Raw genomic sequence first — 20,205 nt, forward strand, 5'->3', positions numbered from 1 at the left:
TTGGCTTGTATTAATTTTACTTTTTACAAGTTTATGAACAAGGGTTAGTCATTCTTGTGACTGATCGCTTATAAGTGTAAGATTATATTATTGATCACTCATACAGACACGATTGTCCATCTATTATGAGAAATAAAAGGGATTGTGCGCAGCCAGTCAATCTTGCCAAACTATTGTATTTATTACAAGTATTTGCTCATTACGTGTGTTGTTTTGCTATATTATCATTCTAAAATCTTTATTACGAGCAGAAATGTTCGAACAGGTTTTGGTCAAGGCAAGTGACCAAGGACCTAAAGCTTAATCACTTGGGGGCATATAAGGTATCTAGTAAGCAAAGCATATCAACAAGTATGTAAACACACGAGCAAAATAAGTGAAAGCATACTACGATACTTAGAGTATTTTTCAAAATTTTGTTATTTTGTTAAATCAAACCAAAGTACTATGCTAAGTTTGGTCATGCGAAAAGATGTTATTATAATATCAAAAGTGAAATCCTTTACACTGTGAGCAGTCACTGCTCGGATGTAATTGTCTTTTAAAAGGAAAGCTGCCTGTGCAGCAATAAAAATTGTCTTGACATCATAAACCGTAGTTCACGTGTCTTAAAACTACAGGTTCAAAAGAAAGAAAAACAAGAAAAATTTTGGAGCGGCAGGAGGGTCCTGAGGAGTTGGCTGGTCGACAGAGGCCCCAGCTTCCACTTCCGTGCCTTCAATGCCCGTAGCCAAGGAGATCTTGGGGGAGGCTAGGATTTTCGCTCCTTCCTCTTCCTCTAGGCAAGCAAGGCACCGGGCTATTTCAGTTCGCCTCATGTGCTCGGAAGGATAGTTGAAGTTGGCCTTGCGGTTGTGTTTCTAGAATGCATAGAAGCAATTGGAGGCGGCTTCCTTATACCTCTCCAAGTTTCTGGCATTGGCCTCCTCAAGCTCTTTAATGCGCCCCTCCAGCCCTTCATTTTTTTGTCTGCTAGCGATCAACTCAGTCTCAAGCTTCTTGGCCTCCCGGAAGTTAAGCTTTGAAGACTCCGTAAACTTCTCATTTTCCCCAATGGCTTTGGTCAGGGCAGATTGGAATGTCTTCAGTTCTTTAGCTATCTTATTTTTCTAATCGAGCAGTTCCGCATTTTTCCCCTCGAACACCTTGACCTCCTCAGCATGCTTGGCATTAGATTCTTTGAGTTGAGTAACCAAAGTCCCCGTGCGGCGCCAGCTGGCAGTCATAGTCAGCATTCCCTGTGATCAAACAAAAAGATAAGGTGATGGCAGAAAATGACAAAGGTAAATAAATAAAGCTCAGCAAAAGATAGTAGCTTACACTGGCTATTTAGTTCAGCGCTCGGTTTATTATCTGGTCGGCTTCCATGAAGTCTGTGCTGACAATGGCCTCTCGGATGCGCTTGTGCCTTGAGAGTTTGGTCATCCTCTCTTTGGCCGAGCTAACCACGACATTTGTCAGGACATCTCCAGATTGGTCGGGAGGTGTTTGGTCGGCAGGTGCTGGTGGAAGAGGGTTCTGGTCGACTGGTGCTGGGGGAGACATCTGGTTGAGAGGAGAAGGAGGGGGTGTTGTTTCCTTTAAAGGAACTGTTGCTGGAGAGTCCCCAATTTGAGCTTTTTTGAATGGGGGATTCTTGCTACTTTCCCCTCGGTGTGTCCTGCTCTCCTTTTTCCTGCTCGAAGGTGCAGTAGGTGCGCTGTAGAGGTCGAACATATCTTCAGATGACATATTTGCAAGTAAGAAAACATACGAACAGTTAGACATCAAGGAATAAGAACAGTTAGACATCAACGAATAGATGTACTCACTACATCAAGGAAATAAGAGCAGAAAGCATCTTATATCTGTTTGGGGTGATTTGGAAGGGGGCGACCTCAAAATAATTGGCCACCCCCTGGAAGAATGGATGAAGAGGCAAGGTTGCCCTTGCCTCAATATGGAATCTCGACCAGGCGCCCCCAGGCAGGTTTGCCCGTTGGTTGATGGAAGGTTTAGTTAGGGATATCCCAGAAAGTCCGTACTTTTTGAGATAGTTCCCTACCATCCTAACAGTAATGTGGCTAGGAGGTACCACGTACCATTCGACCTCTGGTCGAAGGGCATCCCGAAGTTGGGCTTTTGTTTGGATTCCTGGTTGAGGAGCAGGCTGTTTGGCAGAGGAACGGGCTATTTTCTTTTTCTTTTGTGTGGTATGTTTTACTCGACCCATGTTTTGTAAGCTGATTGGGGGATTATCTAAATGGTTGCGAGAGAAAGGAATTTCCTAGATTATCAGCGACGGCTGTTCTTCGTCCTCGAGTAGCTGGGCAAGCAGGTTGTCGTCGATTGGCCTCTCACCTCCCCACAGATCGTACATAAAAGTCTGCGTGCAGAGAAGGGGAGATGAGAATCTATGGCCAAAAGATCAAGAAGTGTGAAAGTTGGAATAACGTCGCTCGTGTATAAAAGTTAAGCTTTTATACGACCAACAGCATTCTAACAAAAACACTAGGTTCTACGCGAACAGTTTGGAAAATGGATCAAAAAGCAGAAGTGGAACAACTTTTCCGACTCTTAAGGGGCGGGAAAAACCCAGTTTTTTCTACAAGCTTAAAAATCAAATTACTTCGATTTTACGCCCTAAATTAATAATCCAAACTACTAAACTAATTCCTAACCCATGCAAAGTGTTATTTTCCTATCATATTAAGCTCAGATCAACATGCCCTTTTTACCCCAAAGTAATTTTTTCAAGAAACAGTCAAGAACAATAGACATGAAACAGGTGGTGCATGGCATCTCAAAGAATGAAGGGTTTGAGGAACTTACTTGGATGAATGTCGAAGTAAATGTCTGAAACGTTAAGGCAAGTCTCTGGGTAGAAGCTCCGAAAATCGTGAAGGATTGTCCAAATTCCTGAACTTTTGTGTCTTGTTCTTCAGAGTTCTTGAGGAAAGAGTAAAAGGTAAAAAGTAATCTTGAAGGGGTACTTATATTGAGTAAGAGGCAGTTACCTAGGCAATCATGAGGGGTAACTTCCCAAGGCATGGGTAAGTGTAATAGCCGTCATACCACTTTTAGGAAACTGCAATGATGTGATTGGTTGCCTTTTTCGAGAAGGCATGGACGGCTCTGACAGATTTGGTAGGGCATGCGAAAGGTTGGTCACCTAAGTTTACTTTATGCTGGTTGCAGTAAAATAAATGTAACGCCCTGGTTACCCCAGAACAGTTACGGTGATTGGTGAACCAGAAATTTGACCCGCTACCCGAGTCCTTTGGTTAAAAACATGCTCTAAGTGTTATTAACAGGCTAAGGTGGAAAACCAATAAAAAGGAAAGGATATATTTTATTAAATACATTAACTGCTCATGAACGCATCAAAACATTTACAAGTCATTCATAATACAAAATGGCCACTACTATTTCAAATTTACAACCCCGCCGACCTAAGCGGCAAAAATAGGGTAAACCCCCTAATTCCTTTGAGAACTCCTTGGCCGTGGTGGTCAAGCGGCCGCATATGTACACATCACCACCTAAGCTTTCCACTCAAGGCTGGGTGAGCTTTTCTTTCCCTTTACCTGCACCACATATCACCCATGAGCCAAGGCCCAGCAAGAAAACACAATATAGCATGATATAATATCAACAATGATCATAATAATCATTCAGGACTATCAGTCCAAAATAGATAGGTGACAGTCGCAAAAGTCACTAAGTTGGGTATAGCTCCCTTAAGCCATGTGACGATAGGGCCACCGGGCTTTACAGATAAGTGAACCTTTCACTAGCTTAAACAGGATAGGTGCATGATGACTAGTCACCAACATAACCTTCCTCATGACTCTAGAGTCATAACTATGGAACTCTGTTCCCTAGCCATGTGACAAGCAGTCACCTAGGCCTTAGGCCCTGGCTCTGTGTAACTAGTCTTAGACTAGCCAAGCGCTTATAAGATTCATCAACCTTAGGGTCGATCCAACGTTAATGCCTTAGAGTCATTCAACGCTGCTATCGATTAGATCTAATCTTCATTCGGCCCTGCGTTCAGGACGCTTATGCTGGTTCTGACTCTTAGGTTAGTGTCCCTGACTAGTCAGTGCCATATATAAGTAAACAATATTCACTAGCATTTAATATGCAATCCATGTCCACATTTATCAACTAGAATGCCTCAACAACTATCATACATGTCATATACACAGGGTGTAGTTTTCTTACCTCAAGTTCAGGCGAGAAATATTATAAGGACGACCCCTGAGAACGATCGATCTTTTGGTTCCTTAGCGGTTACCTAATCACAGCCAATTATAACCTCCATTAATGAAAATCAACATGGATAGGGTCTTAACCTAAGCACCACTCTCGGGACCTCGAAACATGCCCACACGGTGAGCAGATTCGATCCCGAGCCTTAAGGATTGAAACCCCAAGTCAAAAACCCTTAAAAACACCCAAAACGGGACTTTGAAGGAACAGAGTAGCGCTACAGCGCTGACCCCTAGTGCCCCAGCGCTATTCTCAGAACCCCCAACACGCCCAAATTCCCCCTGAGTAGCGCTATAGTGCCCTAAGGTGGGCGCTATAGCACTACCTCCAGACTAGGAACCCCCTGAAACCTCCTTCTTCATCTCCTTTGATTCTAACATGTTTCCAATGCTTCCAAATCCCATTTTTTGTGCCAAATGAACCCAAAAATCATCCTAACATACCCCAAACATCACAACCATAAGAACCCTAGCCAAAACTCCCAACAAAACCAAGTATTCAACCTAGAAATCTCAGTTGTAAAACAGAACTAAAACAGGGCAAACCAGAGATTTCATTGGTTAGAAACTTACCCAAAGCTCAGCTTATGATGCTCTTCAATGGAGGAACACTCTCCCAAACTCCCAAGGCTTACTTCCCAAGCTTGAATCCTCAAGAATGGCTAAAAAACCTCAAAGGAAAATGAAGGAAAGGATGGTACGGGAAGGCTCTCCAAGTTGCTCTGTTTTTCTACCTCTTTCTCAGCTCAAAAATGGTTAATCTATCCTAGGGGTGAAATGACCATTATACCCTTAGGTCAATTTAAGGTTTCTAAAGGTTCCCAAGGGCAAAATTGGTATTTTCCACCTATCTCGTTAATCATAATTAACGCTCTCCAATTCCTGCTATTCTCAATAATCTCAAACACCAATAATTCATATCCTGTTATCCTTTAATTTCCGGCAACGTTCTAATCCTTAAAATCACCCCGAGACTCATCCCGAGCCCCGAACTTAAACCTATTGTGACTAGACCGCTAATCAATATTCCAAGATTGTCTCATGCCGAATAGCTTGAACAAACCCACATTATAATGTGGTCTCAACAACATATAACCAACATGCATACAAATATACAATTATACCCTCAACGGGCCAAATTACCATCACACCCCTGTAATTAAAATGTGGACTCACATGCATACATTTAACATCATATTATAATATAATTCACATATACATGCATATTATCATTTGATGGCATATTTAAACAAGTATGGCCCTCCGGCCTACTAATCCCGCCATTAAACCACATCGGAGAATTCAGGGCATTACAGTTATCCCCTCCTTACAGAAATTTCGTCCTCGAAATTTACCTGAACAGCTCGGGATACTAACTCTGCATATCTGACTCCAGCTCCCAGGTCGCTTCCTCGACCTTGTTGTTCCTCCACAATACCTTAACCAAAGGTATTGTCTTATTCCTGAGGACCTTATCCTTTCTGTCAAGAATCTGAACTGGCTGCTCCTCAAAGGAGAGATTTGGCTCGAGCTCCAGATCTTCATAGCTCAAAATATGATTCACATCAAATACATACCTCCGAAGAGCTGAAACATGAAATACATTATGCACAGCTGACAAAGCTGGAGGCAAAGCTAATCTGTAAGCCACTTGACCAACCCTCTCGAGGATCTCAAATGGACCTACAAATCTAGGACTCAGCTTGCCTTTCTTCCCAAACCTTCTCACCCCTTTCCATGGCGAGACTCTAAGGAAGACATAGTCTCTTACTTGGAACTCCACGTTCCTGCGCTTGGGATTTGCATAGCTCTTCTGTCTACTCTGAGAAGTAAGCATCCGAGCTTTAATATTCTCAATGGCCTCACTGGTCCTCTGAACTGGCTCAGGACCTAAGTATCTCCTTTCACCTGTCTCATCCCAATGAATGGTAGATCTGCACTTCCTACCATACAGCATCTCATAAGGTGCAACTCCAATGGTAGACTGATAACTGTTATTGTAGGAGAACTCTATTAAAGGCAGATACTTACTCCAGGATCCACCAAAGTCCAGCAGACATGCTCGCAGCATGTCTTCCAATATCTGGATCGCCCTCTCAGATTGCCCATCTGTCTGAGGATGATAAGCAAAACCGAACTTCAACTGTGTCCCCATGGCCTTTTGCAAATTCCCCCAGAACTTGGAAGTAAAAGTAGGGACTCGATCTGATTAATTTGGGTTTATTCAAGAAAAAATATTTGAACACTGATTGATTTGGGTTTATTCAAGAAAAAATATTTTTGGATCTGAACTTTTGCTTTGTGTTTGGAAGAAGTTTGGGTTTGTGATCTGTGATTTTGTTGTTGCAGTGTAATTGAAATTTGAGTTTTCAAAATCTTATTTTTGTTTGAGTTAGATTATTTTTTTATATATGAAATTCATTGATGAACATGATATGAAGTTTTGAGTTATATTGGTTAAGAATTATGAGTGATAGAATAAATCTGAAAGTTCTTAATTTTGTTTTATCTGAAGTTTTTTTTTCTTCAGATTTTGGGTTTATTCATTTTAATTTTAATTAATGTTATTTAGTTTTTAATTATTTTTATATATTAAAATATATTTTTAATTTTAAAACTAATATTTATTTTTAAAATATTAATGTACTGATGATATGGCAATGTCATATAAGATTTTGTTAGACAACTATGATGGAATTGGACGGAAGTCCCATAACTCAGTAACGCATAGTTCGAGGGGAATTTTTAACAACGCGAAAAATTCGAAGGGCATAATCAGATAGTAGTAATAGTTCGGGGGGTAAAAATTCTATTTATTCATATATTTATTAGGATTTATAGTATTTTATCCTCTAAATTTTAATTAAATATTACATATAATTTTATATTTTTAAATATTTATAACAAATAAATTGATCATCATTTTTTTTTGTCAAAATGACAAATTTCATATATATAAAAGTGTTTACCCAAAAAAGATTTACCTGATGACATGGAAAAATTAACATGCACGTGGGATACACATGACTGTTTAAGTGAGTACGTTCTGTTCGACCGTCGACCAAAAGAGAATTCACTTAGCAGAAGGCATATTTTATGGGCGACTAGTCTGGTCACAGTTTTTCAGATATCTTCTATAGATATGTAATCTTATAATTATGTAATAAGTGTGATTTCCATTATTCTTTGGATACACATGTAATAAATGTAATTACGGCCCATCAGCCCATGAGGAACTCCTTGAGCCTATAAATAAGACTCGAAGGGCTCAAAAGAGAGGACTTTCTGGGATCTTGAGAAACTAAGAGAGAATTGCAGTGTTTTTATCCACTAAACTTGTATTCATCTCCAAGCTTGCGAAACTCGTGAACCCTAGTTCATTGATCGCTTGTTTTTGGAGTTCTACATTAATAAGAACACTAAGTAGACGTAGGTCATTACCATTACTTGGGGCCAAACCACTATAAATCTTTTTGTCATTTATCTTTTTGGTTTGATTTCATCTCATTCTTGTCATTTTATTTGATCCCGTGTCATTGGCCAAATGGAGGGTCAACATTTTGGTGCTTTCATTGAGAGTTTAGAAGACTCAAGACCTCTAAGAAGATCAAATGGTGAAAACAGCTAGGAAGGCTGGGCAAACCTCTGGTACTGCGCCAACCCAACCTCCTCCACAAAATGTGGCTGAGAATAAGCCACAAGTGGAATTGGAAGAGGAGGAGATGAATTCTGAAACTTTGAGGACGACTCTGATTGTGTTACAAGATGAATTAGTCAATCTGATGGCTAATCAAGAAAATGTGGATGAAACAATGGCGTTGCAGTAGAGGGAAATTGATAGGCAACGCCAAGAGTGGAATGAGCGGCAGGCCGACATGGACCACCGGCAGAGGGATGCCACCGCTGCTCTGGAGGTAGCCATTCAGTTGGCCCGAGGACAGCCTGCACCTGCCTCCCAACTGGATCAGCCACCTAGTACACACCCACAACAAGGTCCACAATCAGATCATCCCCAACATCACCACACTCCGCCTCAACCAGCAAACCCTCAGAGGCCGTTCCAGGATCCTGACCATCCTATCGCGCTGGTCGAGATAATCCCCAGTAGCAAAGGTAGAGTAGGGCTGAGCAGCATCCCCGGAGCCCTAGACACCAGACTGTCAAGGAACCAGACCCACCGAATAGGGGACAACGTCCTTCTGCAAGCAGAAGGCAGGTTGAATTAGGCTCTGCAGTCAGGGAACCCCCACGACATAATAATGCCCGAGGACCTACCGACCAACGCAGGCCTCCACCTGTCAGTCGGGATATGCCAGCAAGGGGAGGGGGAAATAGTGCGAATAACAGGTCGCACCGTAATCAGTCACAATTTAGAGAAGGCCGTGACTATAATGAGGCAGATTTTGGCAGAGGAAATTTTGGTCGACGACAAGAAGAGATGGGTGGAGAACAGAACCCTCCACCAAGAGAAAACCGACCAATGAGCCAAAATGCTGGGGGGCAGCCTAGGCAGCCTAGACAGCCCAACGTCTTTGATCGACTAGGCGCGAGCGAGCAAAGGTGTAGGGAGGAAGATTTGAGGGATGTTCTCAATGACAGAAGAGAAAGACACGATGAATATGCCCCTCCAGCACCAATCGCTCCAATAGTACCAGACGATGTACAGGTCCAGCTCAATGCTTTGAATCAAGTCGTCCAGCAACTAGTGGGGAACCGGACATCCCACATTGAATTTGACCGGAGAGAGGGTACTCCATTTGTGCAAAGAATTGCGACGACCGAGACTCCAAGAAAATTTAAGATGTCAGTCTTGCCTAACTTCACTGGATTAGAAGACCCTGTATCTCACGTGAACAAATTCGAGATATAGATGGACATACAAAAGGTGTCAGACGATGCTCGGTGCAGAATCTTTCCAGCTACCTTGTCCGAGACCACTCAGGAGTGGTTTTTCAAATACCCTCCGGCCAGCATAGTGTCTAGGGAAATGTTCGTAAAAGAGTTTTACCAACAGTTTTATGCTGGTCGAGTACATCCAACCGAGGCCAATCAGTTGGTCGAGATACGCTAGAAGGAGGGAGAAACCCTGAATGGGTATGTTCAACGATTCATGCGAGCTGTTATTGGGGCTAAGACAGTTGTCGATGAAGGAAAGATGATGGCTCTTACTGCTGGAGTACGGCGCCATTCGTCCCTTTGGAACAGTTTGCGGAAGAATGGGGTCAAGAGCACTCAAGAATTTATAGATTGAGCAGACAGGTATATCAAGCCCGAGGAGGCCATTGCCAACAAAGGGAAGTCTCCCACAGACGACCAGGGCCCGAAAGAAGATCCCACCAAAGCCGCCAATGGGTATGGTAAACCTAATGGCAACGACAAAAATAATGGGAAAACGGAGGGAAAGGGCGAACCACGAGCCATCAACTTCTGAGAACAAGCACCCAAAAAATAACGAATACGAGTCGAGGTTCACTAATTATACAACTCTGGTCGATAGCCTAGCGGAGGTATATTAGGCCAATCACACTACAGTTCCCTTTAGGCCCCCAGCCCCAATCAAGAAAGATATATCCAAAAGGGATACTACAAAGTTTTGTCATTTTCATAACGACTATGACCATGATACCAACGAGTGTAACCAGATTAAAGATGAGATTGAATTCCTAATCATACAAGGACACCTAAGAAGATATGTGCGAGCCGCTGGAGGTTCTCAGCGAGAGGCTCAAGGAGGCAACGAGCAGGCACCTGTACGCCAACGCTCGCCCCCTTTACATCCATCTCCAGTTGCTAGTACATTGCTAACCATCTGCGGAGGACCACACATTGTAGGTGATAGTGGGAAGGTGAGGGAAAGATACGCCTGAACCTTACGTCACGACCAGGACATTAAAATGTCGAACGTAGAGGAGTAAACTCCCAAAAAAGCTCGAACAGAGGAAGAATCGATAACTTTCTCTTAGCTTGACGCTCAACATGTTTGGTTTCCCCATTCAGATCCTCTGGTCGTGGACGTCCAGATTGCAAATATGATGGTTAAACGGGTGTTGGTAGATACAGGAAGCTCAGTCAACATTATGTATAAATCTTCACTGGAAAGGATGAAATTGTCAGTGAAAGATTTGGAACCATGAAACCAAACCATTTATGGTTTTTTCGGCGAAGGGTTCGCCCCAACTAGGTCGATCAGGCTTCCAGTCACAGCAGGAATTGCACCTGCGAATAAGACATTACTCATTACTTTTATAGTAGTTGATTGTTCTTCTGCATATAATGTTGTGATTGGAAGGCCTATTCTAGTTGACTTGCGAGCAGTAACCTTAGTTTGGCACCTGGCCATGAAGCTTCCAACCGACGCAGGGGTAGGATGCGTGTTGGGAAACCAATGTGAAGCGCGAGAATGTTATAATTCCTCGATCACCAAGGCAAAAAGGGGTGGATCGGGGGAAAAAGCCGAGAAAAGGTTGTTGTTGGTAAATGAAGTACAAGCCCAATCAGGTGAACATGTCACCAAATAAGGTGTTGCCCAAAATGAGGATAGAGATTTAGATCCTCGCTTTGGGGATTTTGAAGAAAATGTTGGACCTGTGGAAGAACTCGAGGAGGCCCAACTAGAAGAGGCAGATCCGACCAGGGTTGTGAAAGTCGGTAAAAACTTAGAGATAACACCAAGAAACAAACTGGTGGAATTTTTGAAGGAGAACCAGGAGGTATTTGCCTGGTCGCATAAATATATGGTTGGGATAGACCCGTCGGTGATCAGCCATGTCTTAAATATAGACAAAAATTTTCCACCGGTGCAACGAAAAAGAATGCTGCTCGACAAAGACAGATCAAAGGCGTTAAAAGTTGAAGTTGAGAAGTTGATAACTCTACAAAATAGAGTTATTTTACCACTTTTTATGTGCTAATTGTTGCTTAATTCTTGAGTTTTTAATTGATTTATTAAGTTTTAAAGTAATTTTGAATTTATTGGGTTTATTTTGATTTTATATATTTTTGTGTGTTTTTATAGTTATTTTATTGAAAAATATTGTAGTTAATTATTTGAATTATTGTTGTTTAATTTGAGGTAAATTTTTTTTGTATTATTGAGCTTAAATGTTAAATATAAATTAAATTATAATTAATATTTTCAAAGAATTAACTTTATTTATTTTATAGTTGGAAATATTTGGTGGGTTTTATGCCCTTATAAAACCATGTCGGACATGTAGCATGATTTCATATTATCAATAAAAGTAGTATACATCATTTAGTTTGACAACCGTGTTGCTTGCTTGTTTTATTACATGATTATTGAAATAATACAAACATTTATAAAATCCTGAACATATGGATAGTTACAATTATAGTGACTAGGTCACAGTGGATTATAGTTGTAATTATATGTTCAAAAGACCGAGTCCTAAGATTAGATCAGTGCATTGGTTTTTCACTGATTAGGCAATCTACGATATGATCTACTTACACATTCAGGGTGTGATGTCTTGTCCAAGGCATCGACCAAGTAGATAAGATCGGATGTATTTAGTTATATCGGACTAGGACCGATATTGATTATTGATTGATAAATAAGTATCGTTGTTATCAAATCTAATCAATGTCACAACGTTGACCATATGTTAAGTCGATCTTAATTCTGAGTGATAATATTCTACTAATTATATCATTTAAATCTTTTGACTTGTTCGTTACCAGCTTACCCTACGGTCTAGCCCATACTTACATCTTGGAGATTTATTAGTGTAATTGAGTGAGAGTATTATTCATAGATACAAAATCTATAACTTCTGTATGAGAAGTGAAAAGATGATTTCCTTAATTGCTTTGTTCAAAAGGTTAAATGATTGAGATCTCATTTCTGTGATTAAGTTCATGGAAATATCATTTATAAGGAACTTAGTGGGAGTTAAGGATAAAATACTGATGATGGGTAAAACGGTAATTTGCACCCAGCTCGTTAGTAAGTCATTGATAGAGGATTGACTGATTGTAATGGTTATAACAATGGATAACGTATTTATGGTTTTGAAAATACGTTCTATGAATTCAAGAGTTCAATTCCGAGTCTATAGTGGAGTCACGAGGAATTAATAAGGTAGTGAAATTATTCGTAAATAAATTCATGGTAACTTGTTGGAGCTTGATTTCATGGATCCATGGTCCCCGCATCACCTTTGAGTAAATCATCTAGAATGTCTCAATTAATTGATTTAATTATCAATTAGGATTTTTAAAGTTGACTAGGTCAATTTTGGAAAATTTACAGAGATATGAGATTTAGATAATAAAAGAGAATCTTTGGGTAAATTTATTAATATTGATAAATTGGTATCAATATAAATAAATAATATTAAATCAAGTTTTAAATTATAATTAGTTAATTTGAATAAAGATTTAATTAATTAATTAAAAATAAATAAATAAAAGGTTTTGAATTTAGGCCCAGTTGGGATTTAAATTCAAAACAAAGAGATTGGGCCCAAGTCCATTTATGGCAGCCCAAAGCTTTTATTTTTGTTTATTATTTTTAATTAATTTAAATTTAAATAAATCTTATTAAGTTGCCTATATAAGGAATATGATATCTAGGGTTTTCATAAGGAAGTGAGTTTCAGTTGATTGGTAAGTGAATACCTAGACAGTCTAACCTTTCTTGGCCACTCTCTCTTCTTCTTCTCTTCAAGATCTCCATCTCATGTGTTGAGAACCAGCCCACACTAGTTCTAGGTTGATCAAAGGCTTGGTGAGGGAGACTGTGTTGTTGATCTTGTTCAATCTCTTGATAATACTCTGCTACAGAAAGGAATCAAGGGTTAGAGAGATTGAATGATGGAGTTGGCCAGTTCCGCTGCGTAATGTAAGTTTTTACTTTACTCTGTATTTGTATCAATTTCATAGGAGCATGTTCTAGGAATTTGCATGTTTGTTTGATAATATGTAAATTGCATGAAAATAAATAAAGATCCTGCAATAAGTTTTTCTTATAATATTTTATTATGATTTATTTTATATTTAATTTGTAGGGAATGTATGGCATTTTTGGGCTTTGAAAAGTAAGGAAAAGAAAGAAAGGAAATATGGCATTTTTAAAATGCCATAAGACAGCAAGCCCACGCCTTGCTGGCCCAACTGCCTGCCTCCACGCAAGGCCCACCCAAAGCCCCTTTGGCTCAATCTGCCACCAGCTGCCTCCTGCCCAGCCAAGCTTCCCCAAGCCAATGCCTGCCACCCTTTCCAGCGGCCCAAGCTCCAAGGCCCGCCAGCAGCCTTCAACCAGCCAGCCCACCAGAAGCCTTCAGCCCTTTGCACCCCACGATTTCCCTTCACAAGCAAGCTGCCACCTAGCCCGTATGAAGCTTCTTCCCAGCCTTCCAGCCCAGTAGCACTCGGCCCAACCCGAGGCCCACGAAGCACCAGCTGCCACTCCAGCCAGCACATGCATACCTCAGCCCATCTGCCACCCAGCAACTTTTCCCTTTTTTGAGCCCAACAAAAGCCCATTTGTCCCCTTTCCCCAAAAATATGATTTTTTACCCAAACTTTTCTACACATTTTACCCTAAAATCATCATTACACCTTATAATTTACCCCTATTTGCCATATTATTATTAATTTAATCAATTTAATTAATTTAAATTGATTATTTTAATGCTATCATTTTGGCTATAAATAAGGAATTTTCAAGACTATTTTGGTGGGCTCATTTTAGGAGGGTTACACTACAAAATCTCTACATTTTCAAGACCACTCCATTCTCTTCATCTTTTTATTCTTTTTGGTTATTTTTTCTATGAGTTTTTAGAGGAAAAATTTGGGGGTTTCTCCTCCAAATTTTCCTATTTATGTTTGTAATTTTTTGGTTTGTAATTTCTATTCTAGTTATGAGTTTCTAATCTTTTTAAGATTATTAAGATGATGATGAAACAATATGTAACTAGATAGTATTTATGTTGTATGTTAATTTCTCATTTTGTGCAAACAAAGTTTATGGATTTTTCTTCTTCATATATGTCTTTCATCTTTAATATCTCATATTTTAGATTGTTAGATAATATGCACTTTGTTCTTCATTTTGCAAAACATAATATTCTTTGTGTAAGATGTGTCATTAAATTGTACACATCCAATGCTTTGAAAAAAAATATTATGTTTTGCCTTATAAATAATGTTATTTGATTTTTTGTTGTTTCATTAGGTTGATTCACATTATATACTTTGAAATTATACTTTTTGAAAAGTGAAGAAAAATCTTATCTTTTTTAGAAGTAATGTGCTTAAAATTATAAATCTATTTGGAAAATGATAGTTTGACTTATTTTAACTATCACTAAAACTTGGGAATCAATATACTAATAAATATTATTAAACTTACATTTTGTGGATTCTAGTATCTTAATAATCTTTCTTTTAACACTTATTTTCAAATCATTAATGGTTTATTTTTATTCTCTTATATTTTCAATCTTTTATTTTATGTTCATAACATTAAAACTCATCAATCTTTGGAGCTAGGTTAGAATTTATTAAATTTTGTTTAAAATAGTTTTCTTTTTTATTTTAGACAACTCCTTTGGGTTAGATGTCGTGCTTACACAAACACTATATTTCATATGCGATTCGTGCGCTTGCGATTATAAATTTTTAAAACATACCCGTTTTGGGTCCATCAAAAGCTGAAGGATAACATATTCATCAGGGTAGCATTTTATCCATCTTGGGTTTCTAATCCTGTACTGGTTCCCAAGCCGAATGGAAAGTGGAGGACGTGCGTGGATTTCACAGACCTTAATAAAGCCTGCTCGAAGGATTGTTTCCCACTCCCGAGGATCAACCAGCTAGTCGATGCTACATCAGGGCATGAAATTTTATCATTCATGGACGCATACTCTAGGTACAATCAAATTAGTATGCATCCACCTGATGAGGATCACACTAGCTTTCGAATAGATACAGGGCTTTACTGCTACAAAGTAATGCCTTTCAGTTTGAAAAACGTTGGTGCGACTTACCAACGACTAGTCAACCATATGTTTAAAGAACTAATCGGTGTTAACATGGAGGTATATGTCGATGACATGCTGGTTAAGTCAAGGAAGGTTGAAGAGCACATCGAAAACTTGCAAAGATGCTTCAACATCTTGAACAAATATCAGATGAAGCCAAACCCCCTCAAGTTTTCCTTTGGTGTTGGATCAGGGAAATTTTTGGGATTCATAGTAAACTCGCGAGGAATCGAAGCTAATCCCGAAAAGATCAAGGAACTGATCGAGATGCAGTCAACTGCCAAGATTAAATATGTTCAAAGCCTAACTGGGAGGATAGCCGCTTTGAGTAGATTCATTTCTAAGTCAACGGACAAGTGTGTTCCATTTTTTAATCTACTCAGAGGCAACAGGAAGTTCGAGTGGACAGAAGAGTGCGAACAGACTTTTCAGGCGCTAAAGTCTCATATGTCACAACCACTAGTCTTGTCCAAACTAGTTGAGAAAGAAACTTTGTTCATCTATTTGACAGTCACAGAATATGATGCTAGTGTTGTTCTAGCCAGAAAAGAAGACCACACACAAAAAGCAGTGTATTATATAAGTAAGAGGTTAGTGGGAGTAGAATTGTGGTATCCACCCATTGAGAAGTTAGCCTATTTCTTGATTATGGCCTCCAGAAAGCTGCGACCATACTTTCAAGCTCACCCCATCGTGGTACTCACCGACCACCTATTACGACAATTCTTGCAGAAACCAGAAGCCGCTGGCCGATTATTAAAATGGGTAGTCGAACTTGGGCAGCACGATATTTTTTATTCTCCACCAGTAGCTGTGAAAGGACAGGCTCTAGCAGACTTTGTCACAGAATTCACTGGAATCCAAAATATCAAACCGATGGAAGAAACTGAACTCCAAAGTTAAACTCCTTCCTGGAAGCTGTACGTAGACGACCTTTCCAATGAGCACAACGCAGGGGCAGGTTTGATCTTAGACGCCTGAAGGACATCAATTCCATTGTGAAATCAGATTCGACTTTACAACGTCCAATAACGAAGTCGAATACGAAGCTCTGCTTGCAGGATTAAGACTAGCTAAGGACATGGATATAAAGTCACTTGAGATTTACAATGACTCCCAGCTAGTGGTTAATCAAATTATTGGAGAATATCAGGCTCGGGGTCTCAAGATGGTTGCTTATTTGAACAAAGCAAAGGACATATTGGCACAATTCGAAAAGTATACCCTTCAGCAAGTACCTCGCGATCAGAACTCGAATGTCGATGCCTTGGCCAAGTTAGCAAGCGCGAAGGATGCTGTCACCTTGAACATAGTACCAGTTGAGCATTTGTTGGCACCGAGCATTCGAGCAGAAGAGTCTTCACTGACGATTCAAGCAACATACACATGGACGATGCCCATCATTAAGTACCTTGAGCAAGGATTGCTGCCAGCAGAAAGAAACAAAGCAAGGACTCTCCAGAGGCCGTCGACTTGATTCATTCTAGTCGACGAAATTTTATATAGGAGAGGGTACTCGATGCCTCTGTTAAGATGTGTTTCTAATGTAAAGGCCAAGGAACTGATGCAAGAAGTCCTTGAAGGTTTTTGTGGAGATTACGTTGAGGGGCAAAGTTTGTCGAAGAAAATCTTAAGGCAAGGGTATTTCTTGCCTACCATGAATGAGGACTCTATGGATTTTGTTTGGAAATGTGACAAGTGTTAGAGATTCTCCAAGATACCTCGAGCAGCCCCTAATGAGCTTAAACAGATGCAAATCCCTTGGTCATTCACAGTATGGGGGATTGATTTGATCGGGTCTTTACCCACAGGAAAAGGGAATGTCAGATATGCAGTAGTTGTTGTTGACTACTTTACAAAGTGGGTCGAGGCTTAGCCACTGGCAACCATAACGACCAAGAAGGTTTTGGATTTCGTGGTCAAGAATATCGTGTGTCGATATGGGTTACCAAGAAAAATTGTCTCTGATAATAGCACACAATTTGACAGTGATCTTTTCACTGATTTTTGTGAGAGGCACGAGATTATAAAGAGTTTTTCATCGGTAGCTCATCCGCAAGTGAACGGATAGGTTGAATCTGTCAACAAGACCCTGAAGGACACCCTTAAGAAAAGACTGGAAGAAGCAAAGGGGGCATGGCCAAAAAAACTACCATAAGTCCTTTGATAGTATAGAACATCCATCGAATAGCAACAGGCCATACTTGTAACGCCCTAGATAGTACACTGTATACTTATAAAGGTGCAGGACTTGCTAATCAAGTCATTTAGTTAAAACGTGATACTGAACCCACTAATGTACCAGGGTTAAAAGGTTTTGGTCTCAAAAGTGTACATCTTATATAATGAAACATTTTACACATGGGATCCCAAAAAGGAATAGCGTTCGAAAGTCAGTTTACAAAATTTCCAAAGTTTAAACAATCATTAGCCATTTTAAGGCAAAACAAGCGTTTCTGGTTTCCCCTATTCCTGTCTTTCCCTCAACTGTGGCGGCTGAGCAGCTGGTCATGTACATTCAGCTCACAGAGCTTTCCAAGTCAGAGCTGATCAAGTTTGCCCTTGCCTTTACCTGCACCACGTAACACCCGTGAGCCAAGGCCCAGCAAGAAAACATATCACACTACATAACAAGAAATAATAACAATTGGACACCCCTTTAAGCGTGATCATATACTTATCATATCACAATAATCACAAAGCATAAAGTCTCAGTCAAGGCAACAACTAATCATCACTCAGCTACACATTATAACAATCCATCAACCAATAATAACAACAAATCACATAATAACTAGGGTCGACACCTTAGGTCGCACCCTCTGTATACCCCACCGACTCCAGCCCGCTTAAATTGAGCTCATGCATAATAAGCTGTCCTTAGCTACCAATGGCCGAGCCGCGCCCTGTGCGCTAGTTTAAACTTTGACACTCTTAGGCCATTGATTTACTATTTGCATGGCATAATACCATCCTTTCAGAGAATTCAAGATAGGGAACCCTTAGTCCCAATATAAACCCACAACCGGGTGCAGTTTTCTTACCTTTTGCTTTCAAGTGTATTGATTACGAGCGATGCCTCCTGAGCACGATCCGATCCCCGAGCCCTAGCTTAGCACCTAGTCACAACCAAGATAATGGATTCCATTAATACTCAAACAAAGGTTCCTGGATAATGTTCTAGCTTCTGGGACATCGAATTCCACCAAACATGGTGGTGGGGTCAATCCTGAGCACCCTAGGTTAGGTTTCCGCACTTAAAACCTCCATTTAGCCAAATTTGCCCTTTTGAGCCGCGGTCCTAGAAAATGGCACCGCGGCCCTCCCTCAAAAACAGAGGCTAAGCCTCTCTGATGCCCATTTGGGCTGCGGCCCTGCCTTGTGGCGCCGCGGCGCTCCCCTTCGGCAGAGCCTCCCTCGCTCCTTTGCTTCATAGGGCTGCAATGCTCTAGAACAGAGTCGCGGCCCAACCCTTCGTGCCCAGAAAATCCACCATTTCTAACATCCTAACCTTAATCAAAACCATCCCAAAGCACCCTAAATCCAAAACCCATTAATCACAAGACTTTTAACATGATTCCAACAACATAACCCAACAGAAATCCAACTTAAAAACCCATTAAAATCTCATTTTGATTTTTGAAACCCAGCAGCTCAAAAACATAAAAACCAGTCATGCAAACTCAGATTTTAACCTCTAAATTACGAATCGAAGCTTACCTTCTTTGATGGACCACTTCCCTAACAACTTTTGAGCTAAAACCCAAGCTTCTCAGCTCTAATTTAGTCCTTAAATATTCAAACCATAAACACCCTTAATATTCATCCAAAACTCAGAATTCTAGCACCAAAAAACAAAACTCAATTCTTACCTTGGCCTTGGTTGAGTGCTCCTTGGTTAGAGCTGAGCTAATTCCTCAAACTTCAGCTCAAATCACAAGATTTCCAGCTGAATTCACCTTAGTTTTCTATAGCTTTCTTGAGAGAGAAGAGAGAAGAGAGAAGAGGAGAAGAACTATTAAAGGGTTGGTTTATCTCTTTTATTCCACTAGTTTCTGTTTTGTTAAGTCTAACCTTGGTTAATTAAATCAATCCCGAGGCTCGGGGTGTCGGAAACGTCTTCGAGGGCAAAATGGTAAAATTCCCCAGTATTCCCGCCTAAGCTTCCTAACCTCAAATATATCTCCATATATTTATTTCCATAACCCGATAACCCAAATAATCATCTAATTCCCAAAATACCCCTTGACTTGCCCCAAGTAAAAAATTAAGCCCCGTTGTGACTTTCCCGTTAACTGGCTCCCTAAGATCGCCTCAAGTCGCACGCTGCAGACTTACCCACATAATAATGTGGTTCTCACAAATATAGCATTAACATTCATATAATCATACAAGGATTCTTATCACATAATCATGCATTAAATCAATAAATTCACACATAAACCAATTACGCCCTTCCGACACACTAATCAAGGCCCTTAAGCCATATTAGTGATTTTGGGTCGTTACAACTATCTCCTCCTACTAAGAATTTCGTCCTCGAAATTTACCTGAATAATTCGGGATAATGATCCCACATCGCTGTTTGTAACTCCCAGGTCGCTTCCTTGACCTTGCTATTTCTCCACAACACTTTAACTAACGGAATCATCTTATTTCATAGAACTTTGTCCTTTCGATCCGAAATCTGAAGTAGTTGCTCTTCATAGGACAAGTCTGTCTGCAACTCTAAGTCCTCATACTTCAGCACATGTGTCGAATCTGAAACATACTTTCGTAACATGGAGACATGGAACACATCATGAACTCCAGACAGCGACGGTGGCAAGGCCAACCTGAAAGGCAAGCTGAGCCCTCGGTTTGTTGACATGGAAAACATACTCGCAGAAACACATGATCCCCAACCTGTCCAATCCTCTCAAGAATTTTGAAAGGTCCAACAA

This window comes from Humulus lupulus, chromosome 7, assembly GCF_963169125.1.
Source record: "Humulus lupulus chromosome 7, drHumLupu1.1, whole genome shotgun sequence".
Classification (NCBI taxonomy): Eukaryota; Viridiplantae; Streptophyta; class Magnoliopsida; order Rosales; family Cannabaceae; genus Humulus; species Humulus lupulus.